Genomic DNA, 19,994 nt, shown 5'->3' with positions numbered 1-19,994 from the left:
TGTCAAAAGTGTTGGGTCAATCATTCTTTTTAATGGTCTGTCTTTTCTATTTTTCATATAATCCATATGAGGGAAGAAACTATCTTTCTGGCTCACTCTGTGCCTGGAACATGGTAAGCGATTTAAGAAACAGTATTTGTTGAATGAATAAATGTTTGTGAGTGGATGAATAGATGGGTGGATGGGTGATGGGCAGACACTTTCTCGTAGGTCTTTGGGTCTCACAAAGTACAAGAGTATTTTCAGTGAGTCCCCCCAATATCCCTACAAAATGGCATGGAGGATATATTACCCAGAAAGAGGAAGAAAGCCTTGTTAAACCTTCACGTGAACTCCACCAGGTACAGTTAGTGATATAAAAAGGATGACAGGCCGTCTAGGAGCTCTGTGCTTATTAAATTCACTAGGATTCTTAAACAGAATATTATTTGCACTCTATATCTTAAAAGTTCTAATTCTACTCAATTACAATGTGAGCATGTCGCTAGAGGAAATTATTTGTGTTTTCACTGGGATCTGCCCTGTTAATCACATCTCTGAACACAATTACAGTAACTAGTGCTTTTAATCAATTTCCTGACCTCTTCGGTCCGTGGGTGGTTAAGAGCAGTTAGGACATTTCATGAGTGACACTATTGTGCAGGCGCATAAATAAGACCTGCGCAGTGGCAGTGTGTGCTCAAGGAAGGGGAGGAAGCCTACCCTGTTATCAGGCTCCACATTCTGTCAGTGGGACGGAGTCATAATGAGAAGCATGTCTTTGAAATATCTAAAACATCAATTAGTGCCTTAGGGCCTTTACCACATTAGTTTAATTGGCAATTGTAAGAAAGAGAACTTCTAAGCCATTTTATTTTCTATGAACTTGGGGCTACATGTAAATATATTTTTTTGATGAGGATTCCTTTCTAATATTTAATAATGTGACTTTGTGCTCTGAAAAATGGTTCCCTGGTTGAAGAATGGACATAGAGAACATCCCACAGCAGGCAAGAGCAAAAAGTCATCATCATCATTGTTAGTGCTATTATTTGACCTCAGTAATACTAGTCTGTGGCAACTGGCCCTGCGGAAAATATGTGGGGACCTGCAATCATCTATAAACACTACCAGAAAACTGTAGAAACATTGGACATCCATCCAAGGACCAAAGAACATTGCCAAGCTAATTAATAATACATCTCTCAGGTTACTGGTACTTAGGAGATCACTTAATTAAATCTGACGCATCCTCGTATTTGTCAGGAGCTATACTGAAGTTTCTTTCACCTGTACAGAAAAGGGCACAATGAAGAATGAAGAAGCAAAACCTACATTACCACAACAAAAAACAAAAAAAAAACTAGCAGTCTGATGAGACAAGGTAAAAGAAAAATCTGGAAAACCGGTAATTGGATAGCATTTGGTGACCATTTTTTCATTTTTTCTAAAATGAAATAAAGAATGGAAGCAAATGTGATGTTGTATTTTGACCTCTGCCACCCCCTAGAGTCCCAGTACTCTGAAAAATCCCTTCTCCTAATTTTGAGCTTCATCTTTGAGAATGTAACAGCCTCGCAGGACTTTGTTTTATGCATAAAGTTATTATCCCCATTTGTATCAGGTCTGTTGTAAATGTTCATTATAATCGCTGCTGCTTAATTTAGCAGATGGTTGGAACTGAACAATTCTTCTCAGAGGAATTAAATATGGTTATGTCATTTCCCAAGTTGATTTAAAAGAAGTAATTTGAGATCAAGTAATGTTTCAGTTTCAGTATTAGTTCAGAATCATTGCCATAGATGTTTTCTTTTCTCCACTTCTATGATTTTGAATATCTGTGATGAACTGGGTTGGTCTTCCATTTTTTTAGCTCTTGATGTTCTTCAATAAAGAACTAAAAATGAATAAATCATTGTACCTAAATTGCATGTTTTGCTACATGATTCATCAGGAGCCTCAAAAGGGATTTTTCTCTTGCATTTGCACAGCACTGTTTCTCATCTGTTGTCAGCGAAGTACAAGGTGGATAGAAATTATTTCTCACACCAAACTGCTGGTACATGTTAATTCCATCTGCCATGAATACCTTGCACTGCTCTCAAGACACTGACGACTGAATATAATTAGCATGAAATAGAGAAGCTTCATCTAAAAAAACTCTCAGACTCTGGTACCCCACCAGAAAGCCATCTATGTGTTCTGTTCAATGGGTACTCATTCAATTGGCCCAGGACTGTTTTAGCGAGCTCCTGCACGTTGGAAGACAGGAAACTGAAAGGGAGAGATTGCTCACAGTTCCAGATCCGCGTCTCAGTAACAGGGTCGCTTCTCTCCACCCTGAGGGCTCTCCCAAAAAGGTAGTATTGCTAAACCAAGGTTTCACCATGCGTCAGGGCTTATTCGTGTATGTTATTCAATCTTTTTGAACTTCCCATTTCTATGCTCTCACAACCTCCCACTGTTCCTGTTGATCTTTACTTTAGACACCACAGGGAGCAAGGGGAAGGTGATATTGGAGGGTATGCATAGAAGGTTGATTTAGTCAGGGGAGCTCATTATTATGCCATTATGTTTTGTGTATAGAAACTTTGTCTGCGGAAGTAAAGGATCTTAGTTTCAAATAGGAAGGGAGCTTTGCAATTCCCCTGTGAAACTGGCAAATTATGTTAAAAGACACAGAGAGTGTTGGGATTGTAATAGGAAGTAGGGAGGGCACCTGGGTCTGTGCTTGTGTCTGTCTCTGGCTAGTGCTTCAGGGCCCTCTGCTTTAGCATTCTCTTTGCGACCACCAATTATGGACATAAAGTTTAAATATGTGTGTCTCTACCCATACATATAATAATGTATATGTATATTCCATATATATTGAAGTCATCTATGAATGATAAAAGTAGTGTGCGTACAAGATAGTTGTAACATTATCATTGTCAGTCACCCCTCCCCATCCTGCAGAGAAATTGAGGAAACGAAATGAGAAGACACCACCTGCAGGAATCCTTGCACCTGCCTCATGCTGGTATCACTGCTGCTTCTCTCACCTTGGCAACGCCCTCCAGAGGTGAGGGAACAGGTGTGCAGTCCCCTCTGCACATGGCCAGCTGAGTGCCTTGCAGCCTCTTCATGAAGATGGTAGCTACCATGGTGCTGATTAATAGTGGCCAAGCCCGGCAGAAAGAGGTTTGCAGCTGGACTCCCAAGAGAAACGTCCTCTCAGCCTGGCAGAGGGAAATTGCATGTTTTAAAGTCATACACTCATTTTCTAATCACAGTTTATCTCTTATCTATCAGCAGTTGAACCCTGGACAGTTACTCAATCCTTGTAATTTCTGTCATCTTGGTTCTTTCCTACTACATTAAAAAGAACTGAAGTTCCAGGATATTTTAAGAGTTAAGCAAGAAAACAAAATGAAGCCTATGACACAGTTCTGATCGTTTAGTAGGTCTTCAGTACATGGTGCATCCTGTCTTTATTTCAGCCTTAATTTTTCCACTGCTTTGGAGGCATTCGAGAAACTTTAGAACCACTCACTGCAGACCCACCTCGCTGAGTGGTCGGCACACCCCACCCCTGCCCTGCAGACCAGCGTGTCTCCTAGAAAAGCTATTCTGTTTTTCTTCCTATAAACTTCAGTGACATTCATTTGAAAAGCTATCCTGTCGTCATAATTTCTTGCGGTCCAAAAAAAGCTTTCTAATTAATTCGTTAGAATTATTATTGTGTTTTGCAAAGCAGATGATGCTGGAAAGAGCTGGAGAGCTCTAGCGTACCTTTCCTTTGCACTGTAGTATTTGGCTGAAGTTTTTGTCTTAAACTGAGTTTCACTTGAAACCAACACAAAACTTTTCATCCATGGTCAATTTTTTTGTAAGGATTTACAAACTTTTACTGCAGTTTTGCTATCTGTTTGTATTTATTTTACATTAGCTCCCTAGAGGTTATCCCAAGAATACAATCACTTGTGTGATTCAGAGATAAATGCTTCTAGCAAACACTGATAAAAGGAAAATGCTATTAGAGTTTCACATGATAAATGAGTCAATTTACTGAGTCAGAATTTTTGAACTAAGTGAAAACTTAAAGATTATGTTTTGATACTTTATTTTTAAACAGTTACCACTTTCAACGCATTTTCAAATGTCATAGAGTGTTCGGCTGAATGCATCACATATATTGTTTAAAGTCTACATTATTTCCATTTAATAGATGAAACAACTGAAGATTTGAAATGAAAGGTTTAATAAATTTTCCCAGGTCAAGTGGCAGAGAATGGCTTCGACATTTCTGCTCCTTAACTTTGGTTCTTTGCACTAAGTGGTGATATGTTTTGTGTTGCTTTTAAGGAAAACTAAAACAGTTTAGGAAACTCAGCCCCAGGGCTCCTGATTGGTTGAAGAAGGCGAGAGACGGAATGAGACATCTGGGCTCCTAAAGATGTGGGTTAGTCTTCACTTTCATCTTATCACCCATTAAGACACAGCAAAATGGGCTTCCATCATATTTTTCTTCTGAGTTTTTATTTAGTATTGAAGAATTAAATAAAAACAAGGTTCTGTTCCTTGTCTTTTTATTCCATGTCAATTTTCCATTTGTATTCATGTGTCCTTTTTCATAATTCTCTACTTCTATTTCTACTGTATTACTTAAAATTACTTTTAAGTTTCCTTCATTCCTTGTAGAATGGGTAAGGAATGAATAAAAAATGAGTGAATTAATAAAAATGAGTCAATGTATAAATAGCTGTATGGAGAAATAAAAAATACACAATCAAATTGAAACTGTTTAGAGCTATAAAAGTGTGGTGTTTTGAACATCCGATGCTTCTTCTCCTCTCTACCCTATATTTTAGCCTGTACATTAAAGCGTCACAATTGACTGTGGACCCTGGAAATGTGCAGCCAGACTCTGGCCCATCGGAAGTAACCACTAACACTGTGGGGACTTTCCAGCAATTGTGTGAATCCCCTTGATTTGCTCTGGCATTTATGTCCATTGCTTGGTTGGATCCAGCTTCTGATTCAGGGATCTTTACTCTGGCTTTTGATTCTGCCTCCAGTGCTTGGCTCAATGGCTCTGTAAGGTTGACTCTCTCTCTCTGGGTCCTCCCAGCTTTCCCAGGCCTTGGCTGAAGCCCATCACTAGAGCCTTCTCCTCTCTCCACCCAGGATCCATTCCTCTCCTTGTTCCAGGCCCAGACCCAGGTGCCATCCTGCTCCATGCCCAATAGAGAAGAGTGTTCTTCCCACTAATCAGACATATTTTCCTAGGTGGTGACGATTTTATCCATGTCTCTCCACCATCATATGGTCAATGCACAGCAGCAAACAGTAACACAACACAAAACCCAATTTTAAAAACTCCAAGAGGGTAAAGGTAGCCATTAGGTGAACTAATGATGATTCCATTGAACTGGAAGTTAAGACTGTCACTTGGTCACTTTATATTCCTTGTGTCTCTGAGTCAACAGGCGAAGAAGGGACTTACTCTGTTGGCTTGGACGACTGATCTCTACGCTCAAGGAAAGCAGGACCGCTGTTGCACGTGGAGGTAAGGAAAAGTGCAGTGGGGTTCCTAAAAAACCCCAGAACTTATTTACAAAAATTGTGTATTTATTCTTACATGTTTAAACTTCAGTCACCTTCAAAGTGCTCTCCATTTGACACAATACACATGTCGTGACTTTTCTTCACTGCTCAAAACATTTTTTGAACTCTGATTTTGATGCCTTTAGTGCTTTAGTGCCTTTTGTATCACCTCTTCCATGTCAGCAAAACAGTTCCTTTTCAGGACTTTTTTTTTTTATCCAGGGAAACAAAAGAAAATGTTTCTTGGGATGAGATCAGGCAAGAAGGGAGAGTGGGGTGTGAGAGTCATGCCATTTTTGGTCAAAACGTGCTGAACACTCAGTGTGGTGTGGGCAGGTGCACTCATAAATTGCCCAACATGAAATGGACAACTGCGTTGGAAGAGTCTCCAAAAACATTCACTGAAGCCCAATGAGCCCAATGCAGCCTCTCACAACAACGACAACTGGTACATTGACACAGATGGGTTCCTAGAATACACACCTAGTGGGGGAAGCCTGTACTACAAGGGGAATTACAAGAGATCCCTCAGGGTGTCTCTTAGTGTTACCATGCCTGTGATAAAACCAATTAAAGACTTCAACAACCCAATTCAGTTGGGACTACTGCTGGCTCAGACGTTTCAGGAATGAAAATTTGGGTCACTGCACCAGGTAAATGACCACAGCCAGAGGAGCTACTTGCTGAAAGCAAAGAGAACACAGAATGGGTAGTAGAACAAGGTAGGCATAAATATTCTCTCTGAACACCTGGCCAGTTACAGAAACAAGGACTGTAATTGCCAGGAATATTTCTTCCTTTCTTTTTTATGAATGCGTGTATGTATGGTATATACTAAGCACATACCATTTTTTCTTTCCTCTCTTATTTTTTATTATGTAACATAAGATGCATTGATTTTATAACATAGTATTGAATAACTCTATCATGTTCTGCAGAATCATGACCTTGTTACTGTCATTATTTAGAGCTTATGTGGGGTTTGAAGAGAGATGAATGGGTTCCAAGTTGACTAGGGACTTGTGATGGTTAATTTTGTGTCTCAACTTGTCTGGGTGACAGGTATTGCAGACCTTGGTTAAGCCCTATTGTGAATGTGTTTGTGAGAGTGTTTCTGGGTGAGATCGACATTTAAACTGTAGATGGATTAAAACAGAGCATCCCCTCCACTGTGGGTGGGCCTCATCCAACCCGTTCAGGGTCTGAATAAACAGGCTGAGTATGGAAAAATTTACTTTCCCTGCCTGACTGTCACTGACCTGGGACATTAGTCTTCTCCTGACTTGGGACTCAGACAGAAACTTCACCTTTGGCATTCTTGTTTTTCAGACTCAAACTCGGACTTGAACTGGAACTGTACCATCAGCTCTCCGGAGTCAGCAGCAGACCTTTTCAGCCTCCCTAATGTTGTGAGCCAGTTCCCCTCGTGAGCAAATACATGCTACTGGTTTGGGTTCTGTTGTTTTGGAGAACTCTACTACACCTGAGTCACATTTACTCACGGCTTATCACTGTACAATTATTTGTGAGGCCATGTACAGTCTGACTACACGTCTCTTGAGTGTAGGGTTAATAGTAATAGCTATTGCTATCATCATTACAACTTAATAATTACAAAACTATCTACCACCACAACAATAATATCTAAACTTTGTTTTACACTTTAAAAATGCCAGGTGCTATTCTAAATTTATGCAATTCTTACAACAAAGGTGTGAGTCAGGTATTATTATGATCCTAATTTACCAATAAGAAAACTGAGGCACAGGAAGAGTTATACTGTACATGCTATAGCCAGGACTTTAAACTGAGCATGCTGGACCTACATCTCCAGTATGCAAACTGTATCTTATGTTATTCTGCTTTGGAATTCCATAACGGAAGTCAATGGCTTTTTCATACTATAATCCCTGCACCTAACACAGCAGACAGAGGGTTTGAAAGCATGTTCCTAAATAAGCAAGTAGTATCCTGGAACTAGACCAACTGGATATGAATCCCAGTCCTAAATGGGTCGTTTTGTGTGACTGGGGGCCAGTTACTTAAACTCTCTGTACCTGGGCTAGATGCTAGAGTAACAGAGAGGAAGAAGACGTTGTGTGGTTCTTAAGGCATCTGGAGCTGAGAAAAATAAGTTGACATAATACACGTGACATGGTGTAATCAATATGAGGGGATCTGGCGAGTTTGCCGGGGAGAGGGGACCTCTGAGGCTGCTTGCGAGAGAAGCATTGGGACTGAAACAGCTGCAGGTGGTGTGATAGATTTCTACACCCCTGGGTAAAGGCTAAACAAACCAGCATCACAGTTTCGCATTGCCCCAGCAACTGAGCAGTATGTGTGTGACGTAGCACGAGGAAGACTGATGGAGTGTGCACCGGCTGGAGAGGTCACAGCAACACGTATACCGTAGAGGGTAACGGGCAGCGCTGGAGGTGCTGACCAGCCAGTCCAGTCCGTAGGACTGGCTAGAAAGGGGGGTGCTTTGGGAGCACGGGGAGCACATGGAATTTTGTGGACGGAGATTTAAACAGAGGCAGGCTTCAAAGTGTTCTCCATTCTCTTTCCCTTCCCTTCCCTCACCCAGTTGCGGAGGGCGGGGTGCAGCTCATGCCAGAGCCAAGTCCTGCTCCCTGGGTCTTGCCCAGGGGACATGTGCCCCGCCAGCGGCCTGCAGGACACCACGACTACATGCAACATAGAAGTTCCTATGCCGCAGCACCGCCTCTGAGATCAGCGCGCGAAAGTGCGGGCTGGAGTGCTTGCTGGCCCCCGAGGCAGAAGCTGCCTTGGGTGCTGGGCCCGCTGGAAAGAGCCCCTGCACCAGCAGCGGCGTGGTCAGCAGTGGCCGGGGGAGGGAAGACATTACAAAGGTGGCAGCACTGGCCCCAGGAGTGCGCACTGTGGGCTGGGAGCCTGGAGCTTGAGAGCCTCTGCGTGGCAGCCTTAGGCTCCAGAAGGATAGACAAGGATGGAGTGGAGACTGCCTCCTTTCTGGACCCTGTCTCTGGTTCCGGGGGCAGCTGGACTCTGTGTTTTGTGGAAGAGATTGGCCTGGAGTTGGGGAGCCTCCTGCTCCCTCAAATTGGGCAACATTTTAATGAACACTTTTTCCTTCCCCACTAATCTCTGTTTTATTCCTATGTTTGGCGGCAGGCGGCCAAATCCCATGTGCTTGGTAACATAATGAGTGGAATAACAGTCTAACCTAAACATTATGGGAAAACAGAGGGTGAGACACCTAACTCAGGTTGAGGGGAAATCCGGGGAAAGAGGACAGTGCCATTAGCAAACAATGTGGATGACCTTCTGCTCTGAGCTATTTGTAGTAACAAAGAGAAACAAACTATTCTCATAACCATTTCTCCAAATGTCAAGGTAATGCTACAAGGGACAACAGTTTGTTAGGGTAAGCAAACTGAAGTCGGACTTCACCTGTAGAGAGGTTGGATGACTATTTACGTATTGCTTGTTGAACAAATGCCAAGAAGAGCCCCCTGCCCCCACAACTCTTTGTACATTATTGAGACCAAACAGATCCCATGCCTAGAGGAAGAAAGAGGGGGGCACGTCAGTAAGGACGGCCTTTATTTACCTACAAGTGACTGGGTACTCGGTGGAGACTGCCTTACAGATAGGGGCACTTCTTCTCATGAAACAGAAGTCTGGCACTAAGCAGACATTGGCTTTGGTTCAGCTGCTTAAAATTTTATCAAAAATTCAGGTCCTTTCGCTACCTCTACAATGCCAGCTTTTACCGGCGTTTGTATTCATCACCTCACAGTTGCAAGATGGCTGCTCTCGTGTCCAGATTCCACTTTCATATTCAGGACCCGAAGGGGAGTTAAGATGCCAGCCTTTTACGAAGAAAGCAGAGCCTTTCCAGAATTCCCCCTAGCAGACCTCTGCTTGCATTTCATTGTCACACGGGCACTGCCAGCTGGAGTGGAGCCTGGAAAAGCAAGAGGCAGGAGTATCAAGATCGGCTCAGACCAGGGCCAGCGAGCCTTTTCTATAACAGGCTAGATAGTATATGCTTTCGGCTTTGTGGGACATATGGTCTCTGCTGTAATCACTCGGCCCTGCCATTCTTGCATGAAAACCACCATAGACAACACATAAACAATCGAGTTTTGCTGTACTGCAATAACACTTTATTTATGGACATTAAAATGTAATGTAACTTTCACATAGTATGAAATATTATTCTTCTGATTTTTTTTTCAACCATTCAAAAATGTACAAAACAGTCAGAGCTCACGGGCCATATAAAAACAGATGGTGGACCTGACTTGGCACATGAGCTCATAGCCTGCTGACCTCTGGCTTGGACCAAGGACAACCCATCAACTGGATCTAGGCAAAAAAAAAACTATGACAAAGTTTGTGTTCTAATAGTTCCAAGAGTTATCTCTAAGGGAGAAATGAAGGCTGGATGGGCAACTAACAATGCCGCAATAAAGAATAGATTTTCATTTGCATATAGAATAGGGCTTATATGAAGAATTTGGTTTATGGTCAGGGTATAATATTCTGTTTCCTTTCTCTTTCTTCTGCTTTACCTGAGAATCCTTCTTGTTCATAAAGGCCTTTTCTCCACCTCATTAGAGAAGCTGGTGTCCAGACTTCGGTTTCTAAATAATCGCTATCAGGGAAGTCTTCTGGAGGGGCATCTATGTTCCAGCCAACACGGGGTTCATTACTGCCTGTGCCCACAACTTTAAGGGAGAGCTGAATAACCCTAAACTATGAATTAGACACTCTATTTATGTTTCATGAATGTTTTAAAGTTTTCATCCTGGGCTTCCAGTGGTGAGGGAAATGCAAATGGAATCCCAGCATAGAAAAGGATACACTGCGTTCTGCTTTGGCCCAATCTCATTATACATTCTCCACTTACAAGAGAAAAAAAATTAAAAAGATTTACAGCAAGGGAAAAAATAGGCTCCCTCTTTATACATTTAATTACAAAGGCAATTTCCTTTATAGCCTACTTACAGGAATACCTCTTAGCATGTTGCCAACAGTATCACAACTTGTTTATTCAAAGGTTATGTGTGAATGAGAGCCTTTTGATATTAATCAAGTAATTTGCTAGCATTGCTGGGAAAAGGAAAATGCTAGCTTTATCCTGAAAAATGAAACAGCCCATTAATCAAGTTCACTTTATTGAAGACAATTATGGGGAGAGAGAGGGAAAACAGACACTTGAGATAAGAAATTCTTAAACTGATGAAACTTTTAATAGGGTTTGGCATAGACTTCTGCACAGAAAGTGATTAAGTAAACTTTAATTACCTTATGAAGTATATATATCAGGTATTTATGGATTCAAAGGTTTCCATTTATTATGAACTGAAAAGAAACCCTAATGAATTGTCAGGTTCAAGAGCATAGTGCCTGCATATGGACTATTTTTTTAATGTTCATTTATTATCTCCAGTTGAAGTTAAAAGATGAAATAGAATATGCATGTTCTTTAACATCTGTCTCACTATTTGGTTCCTTCAGCAGCACACTCTCGTAGGTTGGAGACCAAGTCTCCATCAATCAAAACTAAATTCCGCAGTAGGAGGCATTTAGAACTATTTGTAGCTGAATGGAATAAGGTTGCAAGATAAGGGATATGAAAAATAACACTGTTCTGAGGCACTATGTTGTGGAAAGAGGAGGGGCCTTTTTTCTGGCATGATAAATTTAAAAAACCCATTAGTCAAATACCAACAAAGAGTTAAATTTTATAAATAAGGCATTATCTGAATTAGTTAATAATGTTAAAGCTATTTGAAAGAGAAGAGAAAATATTTCATACTATTGCCTCTTATTTCCTCAATTCATTTGCAAGCTTTATTGTTAATAAAAGTTAAAAGCGGTATGAAGTTAGCCAACAGGGAAAGGCAAATAAACAGCTATATGAGACACACACCTACTAGGATGTCTATAATTTAAAAAAGACGAGCAAACTTACCCTATAACTCCATACCTCCATTCCTAGGTATCTACCCCAAAGAACTGAAAATAGTGCCCAGAAAAAAACTTGTGCACAAATATTCATATAGCAGTACTATTCATAATATCTGAAAAGTAGAAACAAGTCAATTTAAAAAAATGGGATGATGGAAATTTTAGTCTTAAAAAAATTTTCAAATATTTAAAGAATTCTAGGTAACCCTCATCTTTAAATATTCCCAAACCCCTTTCATAAGACCATGTAGTGGAGAAAGAAAACTATACTAACAGGAGATGTTAGAGGCATCTGTTAACGGAGGAAGTGTCTCTGATTAGGCGGGAGTCTTGTCCTTAAGTGTCTTTACAGGCCAGGCAGAGCAGAAGTGTGGGGTGCAGTGAGTGAAGCAGCAGCTGTCTGCAGGGAAAGGGCCCCAACTGCAGGCTGGTTTGGATTTCAATAAAAGTCAAAAACCCAGGTGGGGTTTTGTCCGTTTATCTGTTTGTTTTTTGGAAAACTCTCTGGATTTCTAAAAATGTGTTAGTATTTTGGAAAACCTGTGTAGAGGTTAAATTCAGCCTGTAGGCTGGCAGTTTTTAAACTCTGTTTTAGGAAAACACCTGGAGAATCTGCTTGCCTTCTAGCAGGAGAGGTCTGGAGGCCTTTGTGCGAGTTTTGAGGAAGGGTGAAGGCAGGAGAGAGCATAGCCTGGTGGGTAGGGGTGCTGTAGAGAGAGGTAACCAATGCACGTTTCTCTAGTCCACTTGTCCGGGGTGGCTAGAGAAATTGTAAGAACACGGATGTTCAATATTCAGTTCTGAGGTATTCAATTAAATCGACTCTGTCACCTCCGACTTCAAAGTGGGTACATACAAAAAATGCAAATGATTTGGGGGGGATATTGAAAAAGTGTCTGTGTCTTTAGTGACCGACAGAGCAAAAAGAAGTAAAAACCATGAGAGAACAGCCGAAGCAGGGCTCAGAGTCCCACAGTGAGAGAGGCGGGGTAGTCACCAGAACCGGGGACATCTAGTAGGTGACGATGCGTGGTGATGAATGGCCCGACCTCAGTGTGAGCGCAGCTGACATGGGGGTTGCAAGAGGAAGCTTAAACAGGTACAATCTTTTCAACAGACGCAATTAAGAACAACCCCCCAGGGTGAACAAGCAGAGAAGGGGAACAGGTGGCTGGACAAAAGCAAAATTATTTTTGTGAGCCCATGTATTCTTACAATTGAGCCATCTTTTTCTCCCTCCCTAACCCTCTGACCATGTAGAGCAGAAATGCAGATGGTCTTGAGTTTTAAGCACCAGCCTTTTAGAGGGAAACACTCCTTAATCACATCTGACCCGCAGAGACTAAGGGAATAAGAAAGGAGGCCTCCAGCGTATTGATCGTGTCCATACCCATCAACAACTGCCCAGGGTCTGGACTGACATTTTACTATTGGGATAGAGAAAGACAGCTTTCAGTACTGGACGTGATCTTGGGTGAGTACTGTGGCCGCTCTGAGCTTCCGAATCCTTGTCTGGAGTTCCAATTTGAGGATAATTGTATGTTTCTCCTGTCTACTTTTCCAAATTGTTTTCAAGAACTAAATATAAAGAATAGAATAAAGAATAATATAAAAACTGTACAATGCTCTGCATACCAAAATATAACTACAACAGGAACAAAGTCTTGAGTGTGAAAGAACAAAACAATTAAAATTCTATTCATTTCCATTTCTATCTATGGGAAGGCCCCCACTGTCTTGAAATTTCATGGGGGCATTTGAACAGAGTTGCCATGTGACGGGCTGCGACATCACTGGAGAAGCTAAAGACAAAGGAAAAGGGTGACGCAGCTGGGATACTCCAGTGGTCAACTCCTTGTTATCAGTGTTCAGAATTACTGAGCGTGTTGTTCCCTGTAGTAGAAAATCCATACTGTTTGATGATCTGGCTAAGCTACAAAAAGAAATATGCTTAAAAACTAAGATAATTAAAGGTCAGGTTGACAATTGCTCTTACCCTGAAAATGAAGAGCTACAAATCTGCATTTCTCTTATCTTCTCTTTATCTGAGTGTGTTTCCTTTTCAGAATAAGGACTGGAGAGGGACCTGTACAAAGAGTGATTTGATGAGTCACAGCAGCGTCGGATTGTGGCAGATCAAGGCGAGTGTGAAAGAGAGGAGCCAAGGTTTCTATAACAGTATCTTAAGAAATGGCTGTCCTCATCCCCTTGGACTCTTGCTTGTCTGGATTTAAATCACTCACCTAACAACCAAAGTTTTATCTTACTTTATTTCCTCTGCTAATCAAAACATTGTAAATTATGTCTTAAATTATGTTATGTCCACATAATGAGGTCCTTTAATGCATAGATGGCTCATGCTGGGACTCATATTTAATTGTATACTTGCCAGGCACACAGTGTGTGTTTGTATGTGTACATATGTGTGTGCATGCATGTGTGTCTATAACAGAGAAAGGGTGCACAGGGTTGGTGAAAGGCTGCAGCAAATACATTTACTGTTGTTATACTGCAATAAGAAAATGACATGGCAATTCGTATTGTACAGTTATTCTCTGGCCTCCAAAGAGTTTTCACCTCGCTAGTATGCTCTAAAAAACTTTTGTATTGAATACCCTCTGGTTAAATGGAGGAGGAAAAAAGCTAGCCAGTTTCTTCACAAAGAATCACACCCAGTTTGGTCTGTCTCCTGGAATCTTCCACATTGTACCCCAAATAAGCAAACTGACACTGGATCACAAGAGAAAAACAAGCAGTGTCATCTGATGACTGCAGTGGGTCCTGGGAAACGGTTTAACCCACCTTCATGCTCCCGGGTACTGTTCTTCCTTAGACCAGCTGTGCTGGGTTAGGTGTGATTCGCAAATGTATCCTAAAATGAAGAGTCCATGTTTTAAACCAAGGACTCAAACTGCATTGAGTAAGAGAAGAGTTTCAGGTAGCAATAACTCCCTTGTATCCCTTGTATGCCATCCACAAAAAAATCCATGATGAAATCATACCCGGCAATCTTTGTGTCTGTACTCTACTCTGAACAAGACATGTCTCCACAAATTCTGGATGGTTGACATTGGCCATGCACCTTGCAACCTGCAGCTGGCACTTGAACTGCCACCTGCTACACTGGATCCCAGGTGAAGATGCAGTCTCAGCTGTGCCATCTGATGGCCCTGAACTGCAGCCTCTTCGTTTGTAAAGCGCAGAGGACAAATCCATTGGTTCCTCCTGTTCTCTGATGTTCTCTGATTTGTATGAGTGTCACTTTGTGGCCACTTAAGAAACAGCACAGAGCAACTCATCTTCAGCACCCTCACAGAGCAAAATTTTGGAACAGATACCAAGTCCAAATAATAATTAGATTTAATAAACTGAAGTGACAACAAGCTAAATAAAGTGCCTTGACTCACTTTATAAAAGACACAGGGTTTACTGGTATATTCACATTTTCTTAATATCATCAACGGGGTGCCTGGGCAAGTTAAGCCTGTGGGATACTTAAAAAGCTTAAAACCTAGGTGCTCTTCTGTATCACGTGATGCAGAACTATTCGGTAACATTTGAATATAGTGCTATGTAGTAACATCTAACTATTTCAGGGCACAGGACAGATTTAAAAAAAAACATACTTGGAAGCAGCATACTCCTAGTGAAATTTCCCAAACTGTCATCAGCACAAAGTACAGGCAAGGGCCCATTCAGAGAATAACAGTCTATTGCAAAGGCAACATAAAGTACCCAGACATCAAGCCCAGGGATATATTTAGAACAACACAAAAAGAATTTAAATTGAACATCTATCGAGATTATTCATTGGCTCTAGGTAATTTAAAAGGTTGGTGTCTGCAGAGTTTTTAATTATGACTAAATCAATAGAGTCATAATTTACTAAGTAAGATTAGAAAAAGGCCCAAAGTAAAATCAAAGGTGACCACTAGTTTCTACTCCTCACCCACATCCCATCGCCCAGGCTTCTCCTCCCTCCCCAGCTCCGATTTTCTGGTAGCAAATAATCTTTTACACTATACAAGAGGAATGTCCCGTTAAAAAGAGAGGCATTTTAATCCTTTTACAATATTTTTAGTATTTTTGGAAACAAATGATTTGATTTCTCTCACAATACTTAAAAAAAAACTTTCTATTCATTTCTTCCAAAGTCTCTAGCTGCTCAATATTACCAAGAGAAACTTCTCCCAGGCATTATTTCATTTCATTTTGAGTCTTCTAGGATATAAAAGAAAAAAGGTATGATACAAAATTGTTAGAAAAGAGTGTTTCTAGAAATCTTGAGCTATTACTTGAAATACAGAGCTCTATTCTATCCATCTAACTCAAGAATGACTGATAGCCTTGTCTGAATGAGTGATATTCCTGTCAAATCCAAAGGAGAAGGGAAAAATTAAATATATTTGAAATCAGAACAGACAGCCAGATCTGGTCTAGACTTCAAATGGGTTGAACCTTTTTCTGGTTTCTGCTGTGATTGTATTATGCACTCCTATTTGTAACACATTTTCTTTTTGCTTTACAACACAGTGGCTTCACCGTGGCAGATTACTGGACACATAGAAGGACACAGTCTCAAATTGTTCTAATCAAATCCTCCACCTCTACCACATAAACTTAATTATTACTAATGGCAATTAATAGTCAATTTCCTGTGTGTCTATCTTTTCATCTTTGACTTTCTCCTTTTAGGAATCTCCAGAAACTTTTCCCAAATATTAGTTTAGGTATTATATTAATTTCTTGGATTTATATAGGTATTTTTTAAGATTTTATTTATTTAGTTTTAGAGAGAGGAGATGGGAGGGAGAAAGAGAGGGAGAGAAACGTCAGTGTATGGTTGCCTCTCATGTGCCTCCCACTGGGGACCTGGCCTGCAACCCAGGCATGTGCCCTGACTGGGAATTGAACAGGCGACTCTTTGGTTTTCGGACCAGTGCTTAATCCACTGAGCTACACCAGCCAGGGCCCTATAGGTATTTTTTAACGACCTTGTGGGGAAGAGAGGTTTTTTACTGCCATTCTAGAATCTTTCAGATCATTTAATAATGAAATCTACATAAGGCAGATTAACAAGAGAAAATATGGGAACCCCACGTACATAACAGAGTCAGAGACCCCCACACAAGTGAGAAATTCAGTGACAGAAAAGTCAAATTACACACACACACACAGAGTTAAGGAATATTTATTTAGTTATATAATTCATACTGAGTTAAGGGATAAGGTAAGACACCTGTGGCTTCAGAGGGGAAGGGAAATTCATAGGACAAGAACAGATATTCAGTAATTAGAAGTTTTTCCTGCCCTATAAATAAGTCAAAAAATGTTACCTCGGCTAATAACTGTTATGGGCAAGACCCCCAATTTATAATTCTCTAGTTCAGGGGTGTCAAACTCTTTTTCACCAGGAGCCACATTAGCCTCGAGGTTGCCTTCAAAGGGCCGAATGTAATGTTAGGACTGTGTAAATGTAACTCCTCCTTCATAGTTAAGTGAGAGCTCAGCGCTGCTGTCGGGTAGAAACACGGTTCTGGGTGAGAAAAAAAAAACCCAAAAAACGTGGAGGGCTGGATTCGGCCTCGTGTTTGCCACCTGTGCTCTAGGTAGTTAAGGGAGTGGCCACAGTTTCTCTTGAGGCTACAGGGTCTCAACTGCCTTCAGCTCAAAATACCCAACATGCCAAACCAACGCATCTTAAAAGGCCTATTCGGAACGGCTTCAGCCTCACCCAGTTGTCTTGTGTATGTGTCACTTTCTCATTCAATCCAAAGATCTTGTTAAACGAAAGCCCTTCTCTCCACTCTTTCGAAGTAGACAATTAAATAACATCGGAGGCCGGTTGTAAGCTAGGGGGGATGTTTTGGGAAACTTAAAAAACTTCGCAAAACTTTCAAAGGAACAAAACACTTTAAATTTCAGAAGTACTCCCGTGTTTGGGGTGGCAGGGAATGTATCTCAAATCTCTCTGGAACAACAACAACAACAACAAAAGGGTAATATGTGAAGTGGCAGATGAAATGAAAGCCAATTCAAAGGCCTCTGATTGTATCCTGCAGGAAGACCGCCCAAAATGAGAGCAAGAAGCTTAAAGTCCTGGTACCCATGCATCTCTCCCTGCTGCAAAACTGAGCATAACAGCGTTCGCACAATTACACAGTCATTTCACCTTGCTCTCTCCTCACACAGTGTGTGCCTTTTCCAGTGCTTAAGTCAAGCTTTCTAGTAATTCCCCCTCATTAAACTGAGTTCGGTTTCAAATAGTGGGAAGCAAATTCTGTAGTATTGACAACAATATTTAAATTAACGGAGAAATAATCTCCAAAAGGCACATACAAATGAATTGGATTATAATTCTTACATTCGCACAGGAACCCAGTCTCTTTCCTTGTAATAGAATATCAAGACTTAGCTGTACTTCCTTTCTTTGTACAGAAAATGTACACTACATGAAAACCATCATCACTGAGGTGAAAACATCAAATAAAAGGAGTCACTGAATCCCCAAATCTCAACTTGATAGAAAGCGACTTAAAAAAATATCACTTTGGTCATGAGCAAATAATTGATGAAATTTTCATCGACTCAACAACATGCCAGGCAGGAAGCCAAGAAGCCCAAACTGAAAGACAGGGCTCTGCTCATAGGTTCAGAGTACAGTATTTTAACACAAGTTAAAACTACACCTGATTTTAAGGTGGACTCAATTGGCCATAAAAAAGAATGAAATGTTACCATTTGCAACAGAGAGTATTATGCTAAGCGAATTAAGACAGTCAGAAAAAGACCAATTCCACACACTTTCACTTACATGTGGAATCTAAAAAACAGAATAAAAGAACCAATGAAATAGAAACAAACTCATAACTGCAGAGAACAGACTGATGGTTGCTTGTTCAGAGGAGAGAGAAGTTGGGGGCTGGCTGGGAGAAAAAAATGAAGGAATTGACAAGTTGGTATTTACAAAATAATCATGCAGATGTAAAGTGCATCTCGGGGAATATAGTCAAAAAACTGTAATAGCTACGCACGGTGCCAGGTGGGTACTGGAAATATCGAGGGAAACAGGTTATATAGCATGTCTAACTCTTACACTGTACACCTGAAAAAAATAATACTGAATATAAACTGTAATTGAAAAATAACATTTAGCCTGGGCAAGATGGAGGTGTAGATAGAAACACTGTGCCTCCTTCTTTTGTACCAAAAGAAGTACAACAAATTTAAAACCAAAACATAACCAGAACTGCCAGAAAATGGAACTGTATAGAAGTCTGACAACCAAGGAGTTAAAGAAGAAACATTCATCCAGACTGGTAGGAGGAGCGGAGACAGACGGGCGGCTGGGCAGAGAGGACTCACCGCAAGGTGGTGGTTGGTGGCCCGGGCGGTCCCCCATTCTCCTGCTGATAAACCGAGAGGAACAACTGGGGAGTGAGACAGACTACGCAACCCAGGGCTCCAGCTCAGGGAAATAAAGCCTCAAACCTCTGATTGAAAACACCTGTGGGGGTTCAGGCCACAGCAGGAGAAACTCCCAGAAACTCTTCACTGGAGAGACCCACAGGGTCCTAGAAGGTACACAAACTCACCCACCTCGGAATCAGCACCAGAAGGGCCCAATTTGCCTGTGGAAAGAGGGGGACGTGACTGAAAACCAGCAGAGAGCAGAGCAAGCATCATTGTTTCCTCTTGGACCCCTACCCCACATACATTGTCACAACACAGTGACATCGGTTGCCTTGCCCTGGCAAATACCTAAGGCTCTGTCCCTTACTACTTAACAAGTGTGTCAAGATGAAAAAAAAAAATGGCCCAAATGAAAGAACAGATCAAAGCTCCAGAAAAAAATTCAACTAAATGATGAAGAGATAGGCCAACCTATCTGATGCAGAGTTCAAAACACTGGTAGTCAGGATGCTCACAGAATTAGTTGAGTAAGGTTGCAAAGTAGAGGACACAATGAGGGCTATGCTAAGTGAAATAAAGAAAAATGCACAGGGAACAAAAAGGGAAGGGGAGGAACCTGGGGCTCAAATCAACAGTGTGGACCAGAAGGAAGAAAGAAATAGTCAATCAGAACAGAAGGAAGAAACAAGAATTTTAAAAAATGAGGAGAGTCTTAGAAACCTCCGGGAAAACTTTTAACGTTCCAACAATTGAATCATAGGGGTGCCTGAAGGAGAAGAACTTCCCTAATCTAGCAAAGGAAATAGACTTCCAGGAAGTCCAGGAAATTCAGAGAGTCCCAAAGAAGTCGGATCCAAGGAAGCACACAACAAGGCACATCATAATTACATTAGCCAAGATTAAAGAGGAGAGAATCTTAAAAGAAGCAAGAGATAAGGGGACAGTGACCTAACAAAGGCGTTCCCATTAGAGTACCCCCTGATTTCTCAAAAGAAACCCTGCAGGCAAGAAGGGGCTGGAAAGAAGTATTCGAAGTCATGAAAGGCAAGGAC

Source organism: Sturnira hondurensis, unplaced genomic scaffold, assembly GCF_014824575.4.
Source record: "Sturnira hondurensis isolate 20B ecotype Veracruz unplaced genomic scaffold, ASM1482457v3 Scaffold0016535, whole genome shotgun sequence".
NCBI lineage: Eukaryota > Metazoa > Chordata > Mammalia > Chiroptera > Phyllostomidae > Sturnira > Sturnira hondurensis.
This window is presented reverse-complemented; position numbering follows the sequence as displayed.